The sequence below is a fragment of the Balaenoptera acutorostrata genome, chromosome 12 (assembly GCF_949987535.1).
Source record: "Balaenoptera acutorostrata chromosome 12, mBalAcu1.1, whole genome shotgun sequence".
Taxonomy (NCBI): Eukaryota; Metazoa; Chordata; class Mammalia; order Artiodactyla; family Balaenopteridae; genus Balaenoptera; species Balaenoptera acutorostrata.
In genome coordinates, this window is record NC_080075.1 from 49,584,464 (window position 1) to 49,607,183 (window position 22,720).

The following is a 22,720-nucleotide window of genomic DNA, read 5'->3' on the forward strand; positions in this document are numbered from 1 at the left end:
AGTCAGACAAGTGGAGTTAGGCAACTGCTTAAAAGTATTCTGTGTACTCTGGGCAGACTAATTCACTAATTGCTAGAATCTTCAGGTTACTTCCTAACATTGTGAAATATTAAGGATACTGAAACTGATGTCAGGGGTCCTAGGAGATCAGTTGGGAAGACTTTAAGCCTGGTCCTGAAGTGTTTTTCAAAGATGCACAGAGTAGTTTGATGGACTGAAAGACCCCCAAAGGAGACTGGCCTGAAAGAAAATATACAAGACTTCCTTGGACTGAAGTGAAGGGGGAAGAGTGTGGTGGAGTGGGCCAGACAGATTATCAGGCCATAGTTAGTTAGAGGGAGCAGGGGAAATTTCAAGTACATTACAGACTATACTTAACTTGCCCTTAGTACGTGGTCTCTAGGAACAGGAGCCCTTGCAATAGAGAACTGTGTCACAGAATTCAACAGCTATGCTCTCAAAATACTCTGAGAAAGAACTGGCCAAGAGATGCTGACTCCTAGGAAACTGGGTGAAGAGACTGAGGTTAGGAGTCTAGGAAAGGAGGCAGGGATGGGCAGAGGCTGTAGGCTTAGGCCCCACAGAAAATCTGACTGCCATTCTCCACCCTGAAAGGACCTGTAGAGTTACAGTTTTACAGTTACCCATTCCATCTGACTCTTGGTATTCTCTAGAACAGAAATTGCTGGGAAATATTGACATTGCTGATATAAGGAATAGGGGTCTAGAAACATTGACATTAAGAGTATTGTGACTTACATGTACCTACCAACTGGTAATCGTCAAGGAATATTGGTCATGCATATTCTATAACCAGCTTGGTCACAATATTAAAAGCTAAATTTTTGGAGAATTTATAACATTCCTAATACTTTTCTAAGTGTTTAACATGGATAATTTAATATAATACTCAAGATTAAATGCTCACATTTCTGTGTAGTTGGGGTTGTTCACATTTTACAGGTAAAGAAACTGAAATACAGAGAGGTTCAGTAACTTACCCAAGGTCACAGAGCTGCTAAGGGTGGGTATGGGATGTAAACCTGGACATCCTAAATTCAAGGGTCATGTTTTATGCATAATACCATGCTTCTTTGACAATCAATTGATTACTGTCTCAACTGAGAGAGGAAATGAGAACTGTTTCTATAAGATCTCCATGTTTGTCTATACAGTTGTGTGTGTGTGTGTGTGTGTGTGTGTGTGTGTGTGTATTTATATATGCAGTCATTTTTTTACCAAATTCTTTTCCTCACTGCCTCTGACTATTAGGTCTGCTTTTCCAATGTAAAATTAATGCCATGGCCTGTTACATAATGTAAATGGCTCAAACAACCAGCTCACTGGTGAAGAAAGTAAATAGGCCATTATCTCATAGGAGATAATTAAAGTTGTCCATATTTATAGAGTTCCCTTTTTGCCCAGTGCCCACTGCTATCCCAAGACATCTAACAGATATCTTTAATTCACAAATTGCTGTCTTAATGCCTTCTAAAGGACCTCTCAGAGCCATGCAAGATAATTGCTTATGTTTGAAGTAGTGTCCTTCTCTTCAAATAGCAGTTAACTTAGGAAGCAGTATGCTAGACACCTTTATTACACAACACTCCTTAGTACACAGATTCCTTGACACACTTGCTCTGGTCACTGCTGCTATCACTGCAAAGTACAGAGTAGAGCCCAGGACTCCACACAGCCTGAGAAATGACAGAATCTCCAAACAAAGCTCTCTGTGACACCATTTTCCCAAAGTGCAAGGCCCTGTCAGTGAGGACACCCATCACCTCATGTCCCATCCACCACACATGTCTCTGGTGAGGCCAGTTGCAGCCATCTTCGCTATTGTTGGGTAGCCAGTTTCCTCTGGACTCATAAAGATGAAAAAAAGAGAAACTTCTACTTTTTGCACCATATTTAAATCTTATTGACAAAAGCAATTAAGGAATGCCTAAGTAGAATAGGTAAGGAAATAAAATCAAACCATTCTACAGATGTTTTAATTCCACCTCTTCCATTTCTCTTGAGCTAGCACTAATGTCTATATCTTGTATGAATTTTTAATTAAGGTAAATTATTGAATTAGAGCTCTATCTACCTGAAAAACTGCCTCTCACTCAATGAGCTTATAAGCTATGTCTTTAATGAGAATAGTGAACTCCCTTTTTACTTCTAAAGGGAAAAATCATATTGTCAGTTTGCAATTCAGAGTTGGTTTTGCTGTTGTCTGCTTCCAGATTCTTGACTGGCATTGACATATTAGAGAGAGAAGTTACTGAAGCCTTGTTGCAGGCACTTCTGCATCCTTAGAATATGAGCTGAATATATGAGTCAGGAAAAATCTCTCCAACACAAGGTAATAAAAAGTACAATTTAGTATTGTTTCACTTATGATCAGGCAAGGCAATAAGACTCTTGTATTACATTTCTCCAAACCCTGTGTTAACTATTCCAAGTGTGTGAGTTTTAGGTAAAAGACTGTTTTTGTTTTTCTATTGAAATGAACAGCTCCCTGCAAGGGATCAAATAGAGATTTACATTTACCCCAAGGGGGAAGCTTTAAGTACAATGATGTTACTATAATCAGTATAATGCAAATTGTGTACTTCAGGGACCAGAAGGCATAACTGTAACTTCAGAGATTTTCAAGTAAAAAAATAGTGCTATTCATTTCCTAAGGTTTTCAGATAATATTATGGCAAATTTGGAGTGGCCTGTGATAGTGCCAGATCCAGAAAGATGTAAACTTGTGAATTAATAACAAAGATATTGGAATATTGCTTTGATTTTTAATATAATATGTTCTATCCTGGAGAGGGAGATATAGTTCAGTACTGCTCACAATAACACATCTTGCTCTTCTTACTACCTTCATTCATTATACTTCATAGCATTTTGCTGGTGTTGTTTCCTTCTCTGTCTTTATTCTCCTTTAAAGAATTCATTTGGAGTAAATTTGTATCATGGTGCAATAGAAACCTTTTTAATGAATGTGGCTAGAAATTGCATTTATTGCATGTTGTGCAAGAGATCCTATATTCAATATAGGGCATATGCTGAATGCCAGGTACTGTTTCAAGAGACTTACACACATTTAATTTTCGCAATCTTATTAGGCAGATGCCATTGCCATCTCCATTTTATTGATTAGAAAACTTAGGCATAGAAAAGCTATATTACATTTGACACAGGAACGTGGATTTGTATCCACACAAGCCAGTTTCAGAGACTGTGCTTTTGACTATGGTAACTATGTAATAATTTAGCACCCAAATTGAGATAATTTTGAGAGCTGAAGGGGACCCTGCTAATAACTGAACTGGGAATACAGGTGTAAATTAAGATGATCCCAAGCAAACAATGATATATGGTCACCCTACTGTTAATCTCCATTCTGTGCTGCCTCAAGTTTATTACCACACCTACTATGTTCCCAAATGGAGCATATATGTAGGGTAATTGTAGCCCTGTAGTAAATACAGGCATTTTATCATTTATAGAAGCAATATATATATAAAACCAATAAATTCTTTCATTAGTAATGAATCCATTTCTCAGTTTCCACTACAATATAGAATATGAGCTACTATTAAGGGTGCCACCTTAATTACATATTTTCAAGTGTCCCCCAACTTCATTGTCAGAGGAAATTAACTACATCCCACTTCCTTAACAAAGATTTACTGCTATGAGAATGAAGTCCAACTTTAAAATTCCCGTGGCATAGTCACTCATCACAAAATAAAGCTAATGGTAACAAGTCAAAACAAATTAAGTAATGTCAGCTTTGTTAATCTTCTGCTATAACAACATTATTTCTAGAATACAGATCAGTCTAAATTGTCATTAAGGTAACATCACAATACCTTCTTTTAATGAAAATACATTTTAAATTTATTTCTAACTCATTGAACACAGTTACATGCTAAAAGACTGATGGAGTCTTTCCTAAGGACAATGAGGATTTAACTGGAAAAATCTCATTTGCAGAGAATAAATAAATCTCAGCTGATGCCTGTAGAATTCAACTACTCAGAGTCAGAGCATTTCCCACACATGAGAAATTTTCTTTAAAGGAAAGATATGAAGCAGCCATAAGTCAAATGCAGGGTCATTATGTGCACAAATTAGTTCTTGTAGTAAATGGGATTAAAGGCTCTGAGCTTTAATCAAGCCCAGATTATAAATGGGCATATGAAGGAATTTTAAGACTAATCAGAAGGTCGGTTCTATATTCCATTTATAGAAACATCTCTGTAAAAGCCTGTGTATACTAAAACATCATTTACTTTGAGCTTAGATATCAAGATGTAGCATATATCTTAGTTGAACTATAAGAAATAGTCATTCCAGTAACTTTGCCATTCAGTGGGGGGAAGAGAAAAGAAATTTGCTATTTGCCTAAGCAATTATGTGGCACAATTATTTGGTTAAAGGTTAAAATATTGAGTGTCGGAGAATATCAGCAGAAATGGTGGGGTAAAGATCTCTGAAAACCTGCTCAATGAGAACAATAGAATTATCTGGAGATTTAGACATACATAGGTGCTTTAAAAAGCTCTGACACATACTTGGGAATCTAGAAGTCCTTGCACATGGGCTGTGTGCCCTGGAAAGACCTAGGAGGGCCCTAAACTCTCAAGTCAGACTAGTCTTGAGGCTCTGTGCAAACAGGAAGGGAAAGCTATGGCAGAACTGTAACCCTCCTGCTCGAGTGTTGAAGGCGTGTTGGGGCAACCATACAGAGCTCCTATACAGCTCTGATTTCTCCTTCCTTTATGCTGTTATTGTCACAAATTGCATTTACATAAATTGTGTGCCCATCAACAGACACTGACTGTCATTGCTTTACGGTAATTTTCTTTTAAATCAGTAGGAAAGATTATAAACAAAAAATACATATATATTGTCCTCTTTAGTGTACATTATCATACACTATTAATCATAATCTTTTGAGTAATCGCAAAAAATGTTTTTAAATATAGCAAATGCAAAACAAAACAATTAAAATGATGCACTAAAGGTCATCTCTTTAGTACAAATCAAGACATTAATAGAGGAGTACAGAAACAAAAATTCATAAGACATGTAAACACCAAATAGCAAAATGAAAGATGAAAATCATACCTTATCAATAATTTATTTAAATGGAAATAAATTCAACACTCCAATTAAAAGGCAGAGATTAGAAGAATGGATTTTAAACATGATCCAACTGTAAATGAATGGAACTTATATGCCAAATAAACAGTAAACAAAGAGGTCTGGAGTGGCTATGCTCATATCAGATAACATAGTGTTTAAGAAAAAAACTGCTCCTAGAGAAAAAGAAAAATATTTCCTAATGATAAAACTGTCACTCCATCAAGAAGACATAACGATTATAAACATATATGGACCTAACACCAGAGCTTCAAAATATATGGGGCAATATCTGACAGAATTTTAAAGAAAAGACAATTCAGCAATGGTAGTTGCTAATGTCACTATCATTTTCAATATTGGATAGAGCAACTAGCCACAGGATCAACAACTTGAACAACACTCTAAACCAACTAGACTCAACAGACGTCTACACAACACTCCATGCAGTAGCAGAACACATATTCTCAAGGGCACATAAAACATTTTCTAGGACTGACCTTATATCATCCCATGAAACAAGTCTTAATATATTTAAAATGACTGAAATCATACAAGGTATGTTCTCTGATCAAAATGTAAACAATTAGAAATCAATAGCAAATGGAAATGAGGACAAGTCACAAATATGTGGAAATTCAACATTACACTCCTAAATAACCAATGCATCAAAGAGAGAATCACTAGGAAAATTAGAAAATACTTTGAGATGAATGAAAATAAATAGACAATATACCACGCTGATGAAACCCAGTGAAACGATTCCTGTCTACATGGAGCTTTGATTGCAACAGGTAGAGACAAGCAATAAATACAATAAATAAATTGTCATATCAGTGGAGTTCACTACTATTGTGCAAAATAATTCCTATCTATGTCACAATCTGTCTTTTATCACAGTTCAGGACACTGTCCACTCTGTCGCATGGTATGTTTGGAAGAATAGACTTTTTTTAGGAAAGGAAAAACTAACAAGATTTTGTCAGCAAAATAAGAGCACACTGGTTCTTCATCTTCCCTCCTTCCCAGAGAGGCAAGCTGGGGCCAAGGTACTCAGCTGGATATGCAAGATGCACCTATAAACTCTTCCTTTTCATAGGCAAGGAAAAGCGTTATTTTTAGTGGAGGGATACTCAGAACACATTATTTTTAGTGGAGGGATACTCAGAACACTTTGGTCCAAGACAGTTTGGCATTTGTGCCACCTGTTTAGAGCTACTCTCTGGGAAGCTGGAACTTACACCTGGAACCCCCTCCTAGTGCTGATTTGTATTACCAGGCAATGGATTTACAGTCTCCCACCTTCCATTCCTCCATGTCCTAACTAAGGGAGGGAGCTCATCAAGCCATGGGAAGCTGACATGTGTACAAGGTCCAGGACTGAACCCTGCTAGTGTATTGTTCAGGCAAAATTGAAAGGAATTATATATCTCTATCCCAGTTTTGACTCAAGGGATTTTGGCTATTAACTGAATCAATATACTCAACTTCATATGATTTTTTAGCATATTTCAAAGATACTGATTATCATATTTTAAAATAAGAAGAAAATGTAGATGAGTGAACCATGGGGCTAACGAAACCTCCCTTCCATCTTGAAATGAAGGGATTGCCCATGATGATGGCCACGCATTGACAGACTAAAGAGATTCCAGCCTCAGACTCCCACTCTCTCTGGAAACACTATTATCATGGTACATTTAGCAAATGCTTTATTATAATTGAACTTCTATGAAACTACATATTATGCAAATAAATTAATTATCATTTGTAGCATTACAATGGCTAGTAAATCAATTCATAATTATATGACACTTAGAATAAATAGAATAACACTCTTTAAATTTCCCTGCTGAAGTGTAATGCATAATATGCTCAGCAGCAAAGCAATAAAACAGTAAAAGGCGAAGCAACATTGTAGGCTGAATAGCGGGTACTGAGCATAAAATGAAGCCACAGTGATAGCAAGCTTTGCTCTCCATCTCTCTACACAGAAGGCTTTTGAACATGCCAAATGCACTGAAGAACTGCCCATAAATATATCCAATATGTTTTTTTCATAATCAATAGCTGACATCTGAGTCTACAACAGAGTATTTGTTGACACAACCATTTTAATTTCTATCATTTTCTAATCTGGAATATTGGTCTCAAGAAGCCTTCTGTATCAAGGAGATTGTTTTGCCAAACAAGAATACTTGATGAGGTAAAATTTAAAAAAATAATAAGAGAAAACTCTTACCCTCGCATTGCACTTGCAAAACACACAGGTTGGACACAATACTGCTAGTGGTATTCTTTTAGGCATCTCAATGGAGAAAGTCTCTCTAGAAATCGAGATATAACCCACTTCTGAAGACAGACATCCGATGACTAGGGCTCTAGAGAGACAGTGAGAATAAAGTGTCAGTAAGAAACCATTCCTTATTTTGTGTTTCTTTATTTTCTTGTCAAAGTCTGAGGATCCTGTCATCCAAAGAATGTCTATAATCCAATATCCAGGGAAGCATTTGATTTATCCCAGAGGTTACATACATTTAAAGGCCTTCAGTAGGTAAAACATCCAAGTTGCCTTATTTTATTGCTACAATAGAAACTGCATATGTACATATACACTAGAAGCCATGATCTGAAGAGCAAATGGAATGTATAATGAGATGTGGCTTTGACATGCTTGGTTGGCAATGTTCCCTCCATTCCATAGTAAATCATAAGAATGACAGCAACATTCTGTCAGAATGTAAGATAAATAAACATTTTCCTAAGTCCCAGGCACTCCTCTAGATGAGAAGGAAACCAATTTAGAAGCAGTTTTACGTTTGTGGAGTGTGGTCACAAGAGCACAGCACTAACAACAGGGGGCCTGGGCTCTCTAAAATACTTATCTGTGGCCTTGGAAATTCATTTAAATCTCCAAGTTCTAAAATCTGTGAAATGTGAAGATTTGAAACCTTACCAATTCACCTCTGATAAAATGTCGTAAGCTTGAGATCAAATCATATTAAAATAGTAGTAATTATTTTCAATTGCCAGATGCAATAAACTTGTGAGTAGAAATTTTGCTAATCAAATGTCATGTCTATTGATTCATTTCATAACTTTCGAAGCATCCAATGAACAATTGTTTCTAACATTTTTAATATTTACCAAACATTCATGAGTAAAAGTAATCTGAATACATCTAAAATATAATAGAAAAGATCTATCTTCAGGCGAGCTAAGGAAATAAAACTCCATCTCTGCAGGGTGTCTGGAAGCAATTGGAGGGAGAGTTACTGGAGTCCAGGAAAGTGGGCGTGGCCAGCCTGCAGGGGTGGATAAAAACTTCACCTGACTTTTAAAATTTGGTAGATAAAAAATAGCTAGCAGTGTGTGCATACTTGGGTGTGTGTGTGTGTGTGTGTGTGTGTGTATGCATTCTCCTCTGCTGGGTAACACTAACTGCACTGGGGCCACTGTCACACTCAGATGAAGTTGGCGTCCCTTAACAACTGAGGCCCTGAGGAAGCACCTTGCAAAATGGAAGCTCAAGGTATGTGACCCAGAGTGCTTCTAAATTGCCGGAAGTCTAATGCTGACCTACTGCACTGAAAGACACTAATGAAGTTCGGTACTTCTCAACCCATTTCAGAAACCAAAACTGAGTTGAAGATACTCCTTGATTTTGCTAAAATTATTGAGCCCCTCTCTTCCCTCGCTTCAGAAAAGAGATGTTCTGGCAGAGAAAGTCACTTAAACACACACACATACACAAAATATCATACAATTTGTTTTATTTACTCTTCTTCCTGTGTTAGGTTTTTGTGGAATTTGCTCAATCCTCTTTTTCTATGTAAAGTAGAGGGTTTGAAGCAATAAATATAAGAGGTATTTTACTAAGATCTCTGTAAGTGATTGGGCCTATAGCCATTTAATATAAAAACTTGAGGAAGGCATTCTCTACAGAAAAGCCAGCATGATCTTTAAAAAAATTAAATGTAAGCACACTACTGCCATGCTTAAAATCCCTAGATGACCTCCCACTGCTCTTGGAACAACAGCCTAAGTCCCTGCCACAGCTCAGATGCATGGCCTTGCCTGTAATGCATTTTCTGCTTGCCTCCTCATTTCCTTTTCATACCCCTGGCTCACTGCACCTGAAGGCACAGCTTCCTTCTATTTCCCAGACATGCCAGGCACAGTTAAACCTTTGAGACTCTGCACTTACTGCCTCTGCTTGAAAACCACTTCCTTTAGCTTATTCTTATCCTTCTGATCGCACATTAAATGGTTCTTCTTCTGACAGGCCTTCTCACTGACCTTAACTAAAGAGACCTACTCTGTGCTCTGCTTGTTGCTCTGTTAACTTTGTGGCACTCAAAACAATCAGTAACTAACTTGTATAATATGTATTTACATGTTTGTCCTTATGCGTCCCTAGAATGTTACCTCTATGAGATCAGGGATCTCATCCTTTTATGTACCCTTGTATCTGCAATGCCTAGAACAAAGCTTTGCACATAGTACAGACTCAGTATTTGTTAGATGAATGGAGTTGCGCTAAACTCTGCCATGTTCTTAGTACTGAAATCAACTCAGCTAGAGAGCCACACATATTATAGAATATTAGAGACAGAACACCTTTGAGAACTAGCCTCCCTTTCTTATTTTACTAGAGATGAAATGAGACTTCACATAGACACGAGTTTGACTAGGGTTGTCTACCTAACAGTTATATAGTTACCCCTGGGCCTGTAGTTCTACTACAACCATATTACAGAATGAAATTAGCCCCCATAGAATTCTACTGAGGTAAGCATACATCAGTCTAGTCAATGTAGGGTTTTTGGTGGCTTAACAACTATGTATTTATGAAGGTCGATCATGTTATCAACATTTACCGCCTAGATGGAAAATTAGCCTTGAGCCTTTGTTCTCCCCAGAAATAGAAGAAATTGTTCCCAACTGGTATCACCAATTAGTTAAACACATCACACCTCTTTTCCTGTCATCCTTAGAAAAACTATTCAAGAAACCACCACAGATCACCATGGCAACTCTAAAACATCAGAAGAACTAGCTTTTTAAATAAGGTGTATGTATCTACAGTTTTCTATAAATTTTTTCTGTTTCTCGTGTAGAAAAAGGGAGTAGAGGTTGTGTGTGTACAAAGCTGTAATCAAGGTGAAGAGATAGAGGATGAAATTGCCATTACTCAGATATAATTGCAGTTGCCATAAGCATTCAAAGTTGGACATACTTACCTTCTATGGACCTAAGACTAGAACTCAGTTGAATTCCTCATTTTTCTTAGGAATCCTTTTTTTATCCTTATTTTATTTATTTTTTCTTTTTTTTTAAATTAAAGTATAGTTGATTTACAATGTTGTGTTAGTTTCAGGTATACAGCAAAGTGATTCAGTTATACATACATATATATCTATTTTTTTCCAGATTATTTTCCCTTATAGGTTATTACAAACTATTGAGTATAGTTCCCTGTGCTATATAGTAGATCCTTGTTGGTTATCTGTTTTACTTATAGTAGTGTGTATATGTTAATCCCCAACTCCTATTTTATCCCTCCTCCACCCCCTTTCCCCTTTGGTAACCATAAGTTTGTTTTCTATGTCTGTGGGTCTATTTGTTTTGTATATAAATTCATTTGTATCACTTTTTTTTTTATTACACATATAAGTGATATCATATTTGTGTTTCTCTGCCTGGTTTACTTCACTTAGTATGATAATCTCCAGGTCCATCCATATTGCTGTAAATAGCATTATTTCATTCTTTTATATGGCTGAGTAAATATTCCATTGTATATATGTACCACATCTTCTTTATCCATTCCTCTGTTGGTGGACATTTAGGATGCTTCCATGTCTTGGCTATTATAAATAGTGCTGCAATGAACATTGGGGTGCATGTATCTTTTTGAATTATGGTTTTCTCCAGATATATGCCCAGGAGCAGGATTGCGGGATCATATGTAGCTCTATTTTTAGTTTTTTAAGGGACCTCCTTACTGTTCTCTATAGAGGCTATACCAATTTACAGTCCCACCAACAGTGTAGGAGAGTTCCTTTTTCTCCACACCCTCTCTAACATTTATTATTTGTAGACTTTTTGATGATGGCCATTCTGACTAGCGTAAGGTGATTCCTCACTGCAGTTTTGTTTGTGTTTCTCTAATAATTAGTGATGTTTAGCATTTTGCTGGGACAGACATGGAATAGGAAGAATGAATGGGGTTGTCCTATGCTACCTACATGCATTTACTTGCACATTAATGTAATATATTGTAATATAGTCAAAGTAATAGATGGCCCAAAACACAACCAAACCACGTTAACATTCCTGGATCAGCAACACACTGAAATCATATATGCTTATAACTTTTCAACAATCTCCTCTTACTCTCTGTTTTTAGAATTTATCTTCTTTTCTTTTTGCTTTTTATTATGCTTTCAAAATGTATTTCTCAGCTCACAACACTAGGAGGGATTGTGTTTATATTAACATCCAACAGGGAAAATACTATTATACAATCTTATATTTGGTTGAAATTAAATTTAATCATTTTCTTCATCAGAATAACTATTCACTGCATAATGAAATTCCACTAATGCCATATCAGCTGCATTACAAAGACAAGCATAAATCACAAAATGACATCAAATTTGTGTAGATTAAATAATTCTTGAGAAAATTCTGCAATATTTAAAGCTATTAGAATCCTATTAAGTTTCTCTTTACAACCTTATTGTTTCAACAGAATGAGTTTTCTAGAGGTCAACAAAGTCATCTCTTGACCTCTAGACAGCATTTTTGAAAATACAATGTCCACTGTAAAAATTCTATAAATATCTTTGGAACCTTGGAGAGAAAACAGGGGAAAAGAACTTTACTACCTTACCCAGTTATGCTTTAGAATATTAAAGCTTCTAATTTCTAACTATAGACACTCTCATTGAGGTCATGACTGTTTTGTCTGCTGATTATATTTAGAATCTTCCAGTTACTAATATCACATCAAACTTGAGAACAGAGATATGTAGAGATCTAAAACTTTAAACGTTAAAAAATTAGGGATGGAATTATATCACATTTGAGAAATAAAAGTATTAAAATAACTTGTGAAGGGGGGATAAATTTCATACAGTAAAGTGATAAATTAATGAACCTAAACAGAAAAAGCAAACAAAGTACAGATGAATTCTATGCACTTGGCTGGCACCCAACAGCTGGTGTTCTAGCCCACTGTTTCATATTCTATAAAACTGTCTCTACATAAATAACTATGCTCAGTGACTATCTTTCACACAGAGCAGGGCTTTTGTTAGGAATGACAAATTAAGAGTACAAGTTAGCCAATGCCACAAAAGAGCCAGCCGATAGCCTTTCGTATATGCACATAGTAACTGCACAAAGTTACTATGTAATGTAATTTACTTTTAATTGCCTTTATTTTAACTTGTGGACCATTTTACAACATTAAAGATAGATATAAGGTGTAAGAAATATAAATGGACTATCCATGGCTTACACACTGTTTTCTAGAACCTTAGAAAGGAAACTCAAGTCATAGAAGATTGTTTTATTATTGAGATCGCTCAGAAAACCAAACTCCAAACAACTAAACCAAACTCTGTTTCTTACTGCTACCCAAGTACAGATATTGTGGATTAAGATATTCATATTTGTGTTAACATCATTACTTAGCATTACTTTTAGATTATGGAGTGAACCCTGCACTGCTCTCTTGCAAGGCCATCCTGAATCTGGCAGACTAATAGCTAGGATCTAATCCTTCCCTTGATCATAAGAATAACACTTTGACTCTCGCTTCCAATCATTCACAAGGTATTCTATTTTGACTCGTCTCTCCACTGTGACATAACACATTAGCCTGAGATGAACATTTGGCCATAATGTTCTCACAAGGCTGGACTAGATTCAGGTACACTTAAAACTGTGCCCTTTCCCACCTACTTCCCATAAGAATAATGATGATTAATAACAGATTGAGAATAACTATCTACACTCTTCAAAGGATAAGGCATGAAAAGATGTGTGTGAAGCACAATGCCGACATTCCACCTTAACGTGACGTCTACAATTCAGAAGTAGCCCATTTTCACAGATAATACTTGAGAGAATCCGGCCAATGCTAGCATTTTTCTCCCTCAGTTTAGCTATCCAGATGAAATGAAAAAAAACTATCTGCCTTGGGAGAGATCCTATGAGAGCATGAACAGTGTGGTTTTTCCAAGTATCTGTGCAGCTGCTAAACACACCATCACTCAACCTCAATACAAAACAAAAAAAAGTCTGTGGAGAAATGTGATTCCAGCAGTTGGTTGATGGACAGAGTAGAAGAAGGAAACCAATTTTATATTTCAGAGAAAAAAAATGAAAGGGGCTTAAAGTCAAGAGCATTTATTTATATAAGGTCACATGCATGGAGCTGGATATCTGGAGCTGATTCCAGGTCTTTCTCATCTCTGGAGGCCCTTTACCTTCAATTCTTTCTGTCTCAAAAAACAACAACAACAACAAAAAAACCCAGCTCACAATAGTCTGGTGTGAGAAATTCTCACTTACTAGCCCAGATTTCTACTTTTTTACCCCATTTTTCTTTTTATTTAATTCTCCTCCCTAAAGAAATTCATGTTGTTCCTATAATTCAATAGGGTCTTTGATCTATTCTCTAGAATGCATATTACTTAAAGGAGGCATAACTGGATTTAAAATGTAATAAAACCACTAGCCATCCTATTGAATGATTATGCTCCCTGTATGGTCAGTTTTATAGACATGCAACTGAAATGAACAGTGCCAAAGGAACCCGTTATCTTTTGTAGATATTGATTGAAAATTAGTGAAGTGATTATTTCATTTTTACCACAAAGCCTGATATATGCCATCTCTGTATGTAATTTCTAATAAATCTAAATGCCCTGTACCATTTTCCTTTATCCACTAAAATGTAAAAATCTCCCATAAGAAAGCAAAATTTCCCCTCTATCTCTTGGTGATCTCTTTCTCTAAAATTCCAGCATCACTGGCCACTTCAGCCATATAGCCCTGAACATACAGTCTTACATAGTTAATCTTTTCCTATTGCTTTATTTTAATTTTTAAATTAAATCATAAACTACTGATGGTAAAATCCATGGTAAAAATTTTATTGTACCCCTCAAAGCACCTTTTAGTATAAACCAGGTTAATAACTGTTAATTGGATTACATCATTAAATTCTATTGTCTCATTCTTCTTCCAACTTGAACTGAAATTCTATTTGAGATTACCCATTTCCTCATCTCCTTTCATAGTGCTTTACAAAAAAACAGTATGGGTGAAGTTAGGGGCAATATGTACTTTTCTTTCCCCACTTATGATCCTGTTCTGTTACTATTAGACCTGATATATACATATAATTGGCTGGTGGGTCAATTTTTTTTTTTTTAAACCTGACAAATTATTTTATTTTACTAAAAATTAAAATTTGTATATAACAAGACTTCAAAACATACAAAGAATTATTTTAGCACAATATCCATATTATCATATGAAAAAGAACACCAATATTTTACCAACAGGAGACTTCAACTTGGTGTGCTCTTAGGATAATTCATACTCTTGACTTTTTTATTGACAGGTTATACAATAAAGATTATCTGTAGAATCCATGATTTGGCATGTATTACAGGGAAAAAATAATGAAAAAGTGGTTCAATAATAGTGCCAGTGGCAGAAACAGTTTTTCAAACACTCAGAAGGAGTATGGGTGCGTTAGGAGGAAGATGGTGATACAGTAGATACACAATTTGGCAACATAATATCACAAACCATCAGCATTTCCTCATTAGTACAAACAGTGAAATGGGTTGAGCTTGCATCAAACTTAGAATAAGTCAGAAGGGACTACACACTCACTGAAGAAAATGATCTGATGAAAGTAGGCTTTCTGTAAATAAATAGGACTTATTTAATTACTATATGACTATGTGTCTATTTCACTGGGACATCAAACTGTATTGGTTTATAGCTTGTGTTTTATCATTCTGGTAATCTACTCTGATAAAAATAAGGATACCAAACACTAGTCTGGCTTATAACATTCTGAGAAAGAAGTTCTGGAATAGGGTTCTGGTATAATTACATGCAAATATACTTCTGCCATGCATTTCCTATTGATTCTATGTAGGTCACATGAATTCATAAGTATTTTACTATACCACAGTACTCTTACCCCAGAGAAAAAATCCAATCCAAGATCATTGGTATAACTCTAGCAGTATGAGCCAGAGACTCATATTCTACCACTTACTAAAGCAAAAGCTCCTTGGAGGTGAAGAGAGAAGAGATTTTTGTGTTATTAATATTCATAATTCCATCCTGCCCTTCTAGCACTTACCACCAATCGGTGCTTATTATATAGCAGATGCATAAACTAAGGAATTAATAATTGATCTCAGGAAAATAAACTTTCTTCCTGGGGTTTAACATAAACTTAACTAGAGGAGTAAATATAAAAAAGGTAGGAAAAATAATTCATCCCCTGCTTCCTTGTATGATAGGAGATCATAGAACAGATCAACAAAAATTAGACGATGCTGTACTAGAAAAGTTTGATACTTATATTTACTCTGAGATTCTATAAGGGTTGTTTTCCAAGGCAATTCCAAAATTCTGAGATACAAAATCACAACACGCCTCTCATGGAGTTTGGAATCAAATTGCCAAATAAGCAGAATATTTGTCTCCACTTGGGCCTGGCTGACAACATAACAAGTAGGAAACTGCCTATATGGAAGAGTCTGGGGTTTCTCCAAATGACAATACTGGACTGAAATCACTACCTCTGTTATTACTGATTAAGTGACCATAAAGGTGTGGATTTTGTCTCCGGGTCTCATTTAATTCAATAACCATTAATTATATTTCTATTATGTTCCAACACATTGTATAAAACTATGGGAATTTCAAAGGTGAACAGGACATGATTCCACCTTCAAATATATCAAAATACAGTGAAAAAGAAATGCACAAAACTACCTATAATATAATTTGATTAGTTCATTAGATTACTTGTTTCATAATGTGGTCCCCAAGAAAGTGAAATACTAGCTGGGACTGATTCAATGACCAACAGAGGGCTAAAGGTAGGGACAATGTTTTAGCACCAATTGGCCATAGTGGAAGGAATTCAGAGGGTGAATTGATAGGCAAGTCTATGGTGAAAAAGCACTGCTGAGATAATCTAACAAATTCATAGTTGTGGATATGATTTCCATGTTCTTATTCTTATTGAAACTAAATTGCTGAAAGCTGTGAATAAAAAGAAACCAAAAAGTTAAACTTCTTGAAAGCATTTTGGTGGGTCAGGTCATGTTCTCAGAATTCAAAAAATCAAGTTTGTTCTGGGTCCTGAGGGAAAGGACTCTAAGTAGCTGACATAAGTTAAAGAAATTCTCTTCTTTTTGTCTTGCTTATGGGAGGACAAAGGGGCAAAATTTAAAGACAAAGGGGCAAAAATTGGAGCAGTATATTAGTCCCCTTTCTGAATGTAATGCCAGGAGGTTTAAGAGTCTATATTTGTATGAGACATACATCAGCCATCAGCATCTTCATGGAGACGAAAAAAAGAATAGTATCTTAATTTTTTTAAAAAAAAGATAAGAAAAAAAAAGATAAGATAGAAGATCTCCCTTTGATAGAGACAGATCTTTGTTGCATTTTATTCTCAATACAGAGGCAGAGACATGAGACAAAATGGCAGGTTATAGTTAATGAAATCAAGGTGTTTGGCTTTTAATAAAATAAGCAATTGGGAAAAAATGGACAATTAAAATTTAAAGGAAATATATGTAGTGAGAGCTTTTAGAATCATGCTATTTTAATACAGTGTTGTTTTGTTTCAATAGTTAATTTGGAAATTTTTAAGAGTTGCATGGGACATCATAAGAATCCCAGATACTTAGAACTGCATACCACTTGGACTTTATGACCCAGCTCAAAGTGACTGTGACAGAAGAGAATACTGTATAGAAACTGTGGCAGGCTCTAAAAAGACAATCACAGGAATGGCCTTGAGGGTTTTAAAGCAAAATCATGCCTTCTTGTTCAAAAAAAGATTTGCTTTCAATAAATCAATCTTGGCTTAGAACTGAAGTGTCATAGTGCAGGGAAGAGTTGAGAGAGTAATTTTTGGAGCCAGATTGTCTCCGTTTGAATCCTATCTCTCTCTCTCATTAGCTGTGTGACCACGACCACAACACTTAAACTGTCTGTGCCACATTTCTTCTCTGAAAAATGGGGACAATAATAGTACCTACTTCATGTGTCACTGTGATAATTAAATAAATTAATGTACATAAAGTGTTTATGAAAGTGTTCGACAAATGGTAAGTTTCATATTCATGTTTCTTATTATGGTTACAACCGGATCTTGGTGGAAACTCAAGGTCTGTGCTCGGGACACCAAATGATCAAACAACTTGAGCTACCTGACATAAACTGGGTGTTATCTGATCCACCAAATGCTAAAGCATGTTCAAGGGTAGCCTATCATCAAAAGGCTGTGGTGCATACTTGATCAGGCCCTACTGAGGCCTAAAGATGGCACTAGCAAGTGGTATAAGCAGGTGGTTAATGATATAGGTGCACCTCCTCTTGCTTCATTCCCACTTCTTTCTCCATTCTCTATGAGAAGTCCTCTAAATCCTGTGAACTAGGAAGAGCAGTTTTGAACCTGGTTTAAAGATGGTTCTACATGATACTCTGGCCCCAGCTGAAAGGGGAGGGCTGCAACACATCTGGTTGTCTTCTTTGCCACAGGTTGGTCAGGGACTTGGAAATAATGAAGTTGAAGATTTGATGAAAAAGGAATCTTGAAAAGAGACTTGTGGATGAGACTCTTGGAATGGACACAGAGTATAAGGCTATCTATATTCCATGGGAATGTTTATCAAAGGATACCAGCTGCAGAAGAGACTCAATAATTAGCTAGATAGATGACACATTCTGTGGATGAAGTCTCTTTACCTGGACACTCCTGTCCTTGCTCAAAGGCTCATAAACAAAGTGGCCATGATGGTAGAAATGTAGGTTATGCAGGGAGTCAATAAAATAGACTTTTTCACAAAATGGCTGATCTACTACTACTACTTAGCGCCCAGCCTTCCAGAGGTAGAGATAATGTAAAGTCTGATGTGGCATCACAACTCAAGGAATCTGGTTATAGTTTCATAACTTTTTGAATCCAGTTATCAAGAAGATTTGTTCTTCCTGGACTATATACTGTGTGTGTGTGTGTGTGTGTGTGTGTGTGCGTGTGTGTGTGCGCCTTCCCTGCCTGCCATGCTTCTGCCAGCAATGTTTCTGCAATGTTAGGGTATTCAAATAGCATTCTATTTCTGACCAGGGAATTTAAAAGCAAAAGAAGTAAGGCAATGGGTTTATACTCATGCATTCATAGCCCCTGGCACACATTCAGTCATTCAAAAGCCATGGACATCATGAAAAGTGGAAATGGCCTATAGAAGACCCAGTCAATTTGCCAGCTATGGAATACCACCTTACAAGGTTGGATTTGGTCCCCCTGGAAGCAGTATATGCTGTGAATTAGGAATAAATATACATTTTATGTTGAATCTTAAAATCTACCAAAGGAGACCACTAAACTAGATATTATTAGAAAGCCTTGATGCCAAGAAAATTATTGATTCTGGTGACAATTAAAACTATCTCTTATATACTGTGTAACATCGTTTCCCAAAGTGTGTTTCACTTATCACTACCTCTCCAGGATATGTTAGTAAATGCTCCACTGTCAAATTATTTTGGAAAATTTGGGATTGGACGAGGTTAAATAGGCTTCTTTATTTTAAAACCTTTCAGAGCCTATAATATGGCAGCGTGCCTTGTGAATTTCCAAAAGGAGTATTTAGTAGCAGCATATCCCAAATTTATTTGATCATGGAACCCTATTTATATTTTTGGAACTGCTTTTCTTATATTATTGTGCTACAGGGAAATGTTCAATGGAAAATTTGAGGAGATGTCTTAAATAATGGTATCTGGACAGGAATAATCAAGCAAGTGTTGATGAGAAAACTATTGCTATTATGTTTATAAAGAAATTGCAAAAATTATAATAATAGCCCTGGATAAATAGGTTTGGTAGGTTTGGTATAAACATACTGTTAGACAGAATTCTTTAGCTTTAGGAAAGCCAATATCTAAAAGTGACAAATCATGAACCAAAGAGTAATTATATTCCCACATTCCCAATACCTCCACTTAACCAGTATTAAAATCAAAGCAATGAGAAGTATGATGCATTCTGGATTCATAGGCATTTAGTCAAGAATATTTAACAGTTTCTAAGAAATTATTGGAGGTCTATTCTCTCTTTTAGTCAGGCATAGTTATATGCAATTAATTTTTGTAAAATTCAGAAAAATTTGTCAACAGATTTGTCAAGTACAGTAAAGATAGGAACATCTGCAAAGTAAAGACACATTTGTTTTTATTTTCAGAACATTTTGATACAACGAGATGGCATTCAGTTCTCAGAACTTTACAAGCTACCAGGTAAAGAAATGGAACTGTTAATTTTCAACCTGTGACAGAAGATACAAAAGTAACTAATTGAACAATCCTGCTTGATTTCCAATATTAGAGAAGACCTAGGGAAAACTGACTGATAGGCATGAAATGTTACTTACAACTGAACATCCCCCATGTGCTGATGGGCCCTTTGGTTTTTGTCTTTAGAAGAAGAAAACCATTATACACTTAATAGTGCTATTTTGGAGCTAACAAAACCTGAAGTTTTTAACAAGTGATGCTTGTATAGCCTATTCTGTGATGAAAGTATCACATATTTCATACTTCCATTCTGTCTTCTTCTCACAAGTCTTTCTTTCCAAGATCTGTCAGTGCTACTGTAAGAGTTAAATTACATACTCGAGATTAAATTTTTCCAAGTGACATAAATATAAACCTTTGAACTGGAAATCATGTAATTTAAAATAGGCCATAAGTTACTAGAAAAAGTTATTTCACACACTAATGGTGTTCTTGTGCCATTACTTTACTCCAAGTTATTGAGCAACTTACAAGTGTTCATTTGTTAATGGTTAACCACCCATTATTGATCATGCTCAGCTAAAATTGATGGATTTGTTTGCTCAAAGAGTAGAGCATAATAAAAGGAGAAAACAGCTTCTAAAGCTTAGCTTTGTATGTTACATTATAGAAAACTATGCAATCACCTCTATTTAAGGCATTGTAGTAGGCCAAACCAGGAATTCTAACTAGGAGAAGGGGAAAGGTGGCTCATTTAGTCAAACTAAATTCAGCATCTTATAAATTAGGCCTCCATCCTCTCTGGTTCATATGTATACTATCGTTTATATAATTTGTTATAATTAAGAATCTTAATTATACCCATAGGCCTAAAGTTTTTTTATGTTGAGTCCTCTAACATGCTGTTTCTTGTAGAGACTGACATAAAGAATAATATTCTCTTTGTCAAGGCCATTGGAAATAAATGTACAGAAATAAATGTACATACACTCTATAGGTCTTCTACATTCATGGTCAAAAATTGTTAAAACTTGAGATATCTGAAAATGTCAAAGATTAGTAGAATTTCTTGATCTTGATTAAAATATTCAGCCATCACAATAATAAGCATATACCACCATTCCTAGCTAGGATAAGGATTCAAATCATGTTAGTTTTTTACAACATTAATGATAATAGTAATTGATGACATTTACTAAGCTTTTGCTGTCAGTCTCAATGCTAGGCATTTTTTTCCAAGTAATTTTATTAATCCTCACAATAAAACCTTGAGATACACATAATGCTGTCTATATTATAACCAAAACTTGGAAAGGCTACATAGCTTGTCCAAGGTAAACAAGACAAAACAAATCCACAAAACAGTGGAGCTACGATGAGAACTTAAAACAGTGCAGTCCCCAAACATCAGTTCTTGAATCATCCTAGTATTTTGCTGAAAGAGCACTGTATTGCTGTATCTCTGATGGCACTTGCCACAAATACACACTTATTTATGTATATCAAAATACACTTATTTATGCATAAGCCTTTTCCTACATAGCATATCAAAAATGTCCTGCATGAAACCAGAAAATTTTTTTCTTTCTAGTTTCTGCCACATATCTGCACAGTATCCTTTTCTACAGTTGATACTCAAATGATGATTACATTCACATATGTTCCAAGAAGACTGTAAAATAATGCAGTTTATCAGCCAGTTAAAAATGGTGGAGACTAGGAAAAAAGTTATAGAGGAAAGTCATTGACTATTTCCCTCTCTTTCCCTCCTACTTATCTTGAAATTTTAGGGCCTCATTGACTTATTGACGATTATTATAAGCAAAAATAAAATGAACTAATGGAGGAGAGAAAATAAGTAAATTATACAATAAAAATTTTAATGCATCGACTTATTTTATATTATTTCTGTACCCTCATAGAGTCTAGCAAAGGAGGTAAAAATTCTTTCTTCTCCTCTGTGTTACACAGCTTTCTATATACCATTCTATAGCACTTTGCATATTGTATTAGAGTCACTTGTAGACTCTCCTGCCTTTTCACTGGACTGTGAGATCTTTGAGAGATATTTTTATATCCTCAAAACAGAATACTTACTGAATTAATATGTGAATGAATGAATTAATCAATGAATGAATGGAATTTACTGTACTAAGAATAAAAAATGGCTAAAATACAAGCTCAGCTCTTGAAGACCTTATAATCTACTATGAAGGACATATACAAAGAAATCATTACTAAAATATAACTATAATAATAGAGCTATGCAAAATAGGAGCACAGAGAAGTGGCACCTAATGAGAAATAGGAATCCTTATAAGGTCTTTGTGGGGAAGAGTTTGGGGAAAAGTCCTATAGATGATTACCTGAGTGGGTCTTTGATAAATGAAGGGGAGAATAAGGGAAGAAAGAAAACACTAATTAAAGGAGGAAACATGAGCAAGGGCACAAAGATGAGAAATTGTGTGTTGAATATGATGAATAACAAATAGCTCACATTTAATGGAACGTAAGATAAAGGATGTTTAGAGATGAGATTGGAGAGGTGGATCAGATCTAGCTCTTGATCAGAGGTTTAGGTGATGGGAAACCACTGAAAGGCTTTAAGCTGGGCAGTGATATGGTCGGACATGTGCCTAAGTGGGGAAAAGTTAAACAAGGGATAAAAAGCTATATTACTTGTTCAGATAAGCGATATAGAGGGCTTGTACTAGGGTAGATGTAGGAAACAAGAGGGGAAAAGCCTTATAAGTGTACAATTCCTTCTTCCCTCTGTGACCCACAGGCTTCTAATTCTTATTTTATAGTATTTAGCCTATTGCATTAGAGTCAACCACATTTAACTGGAATCAAACTTGAAATCAATGAGGTGTGGGAGATGTGCAAATGGGAAAAGTCAAGAATATACCCCAATATTACAGCTTGGTTAAATGGGAGGATAATGATATTGAAATAGAAAATACAGAGAGATCAGTAGATTTGGACAAAGGGTAGGATTCAA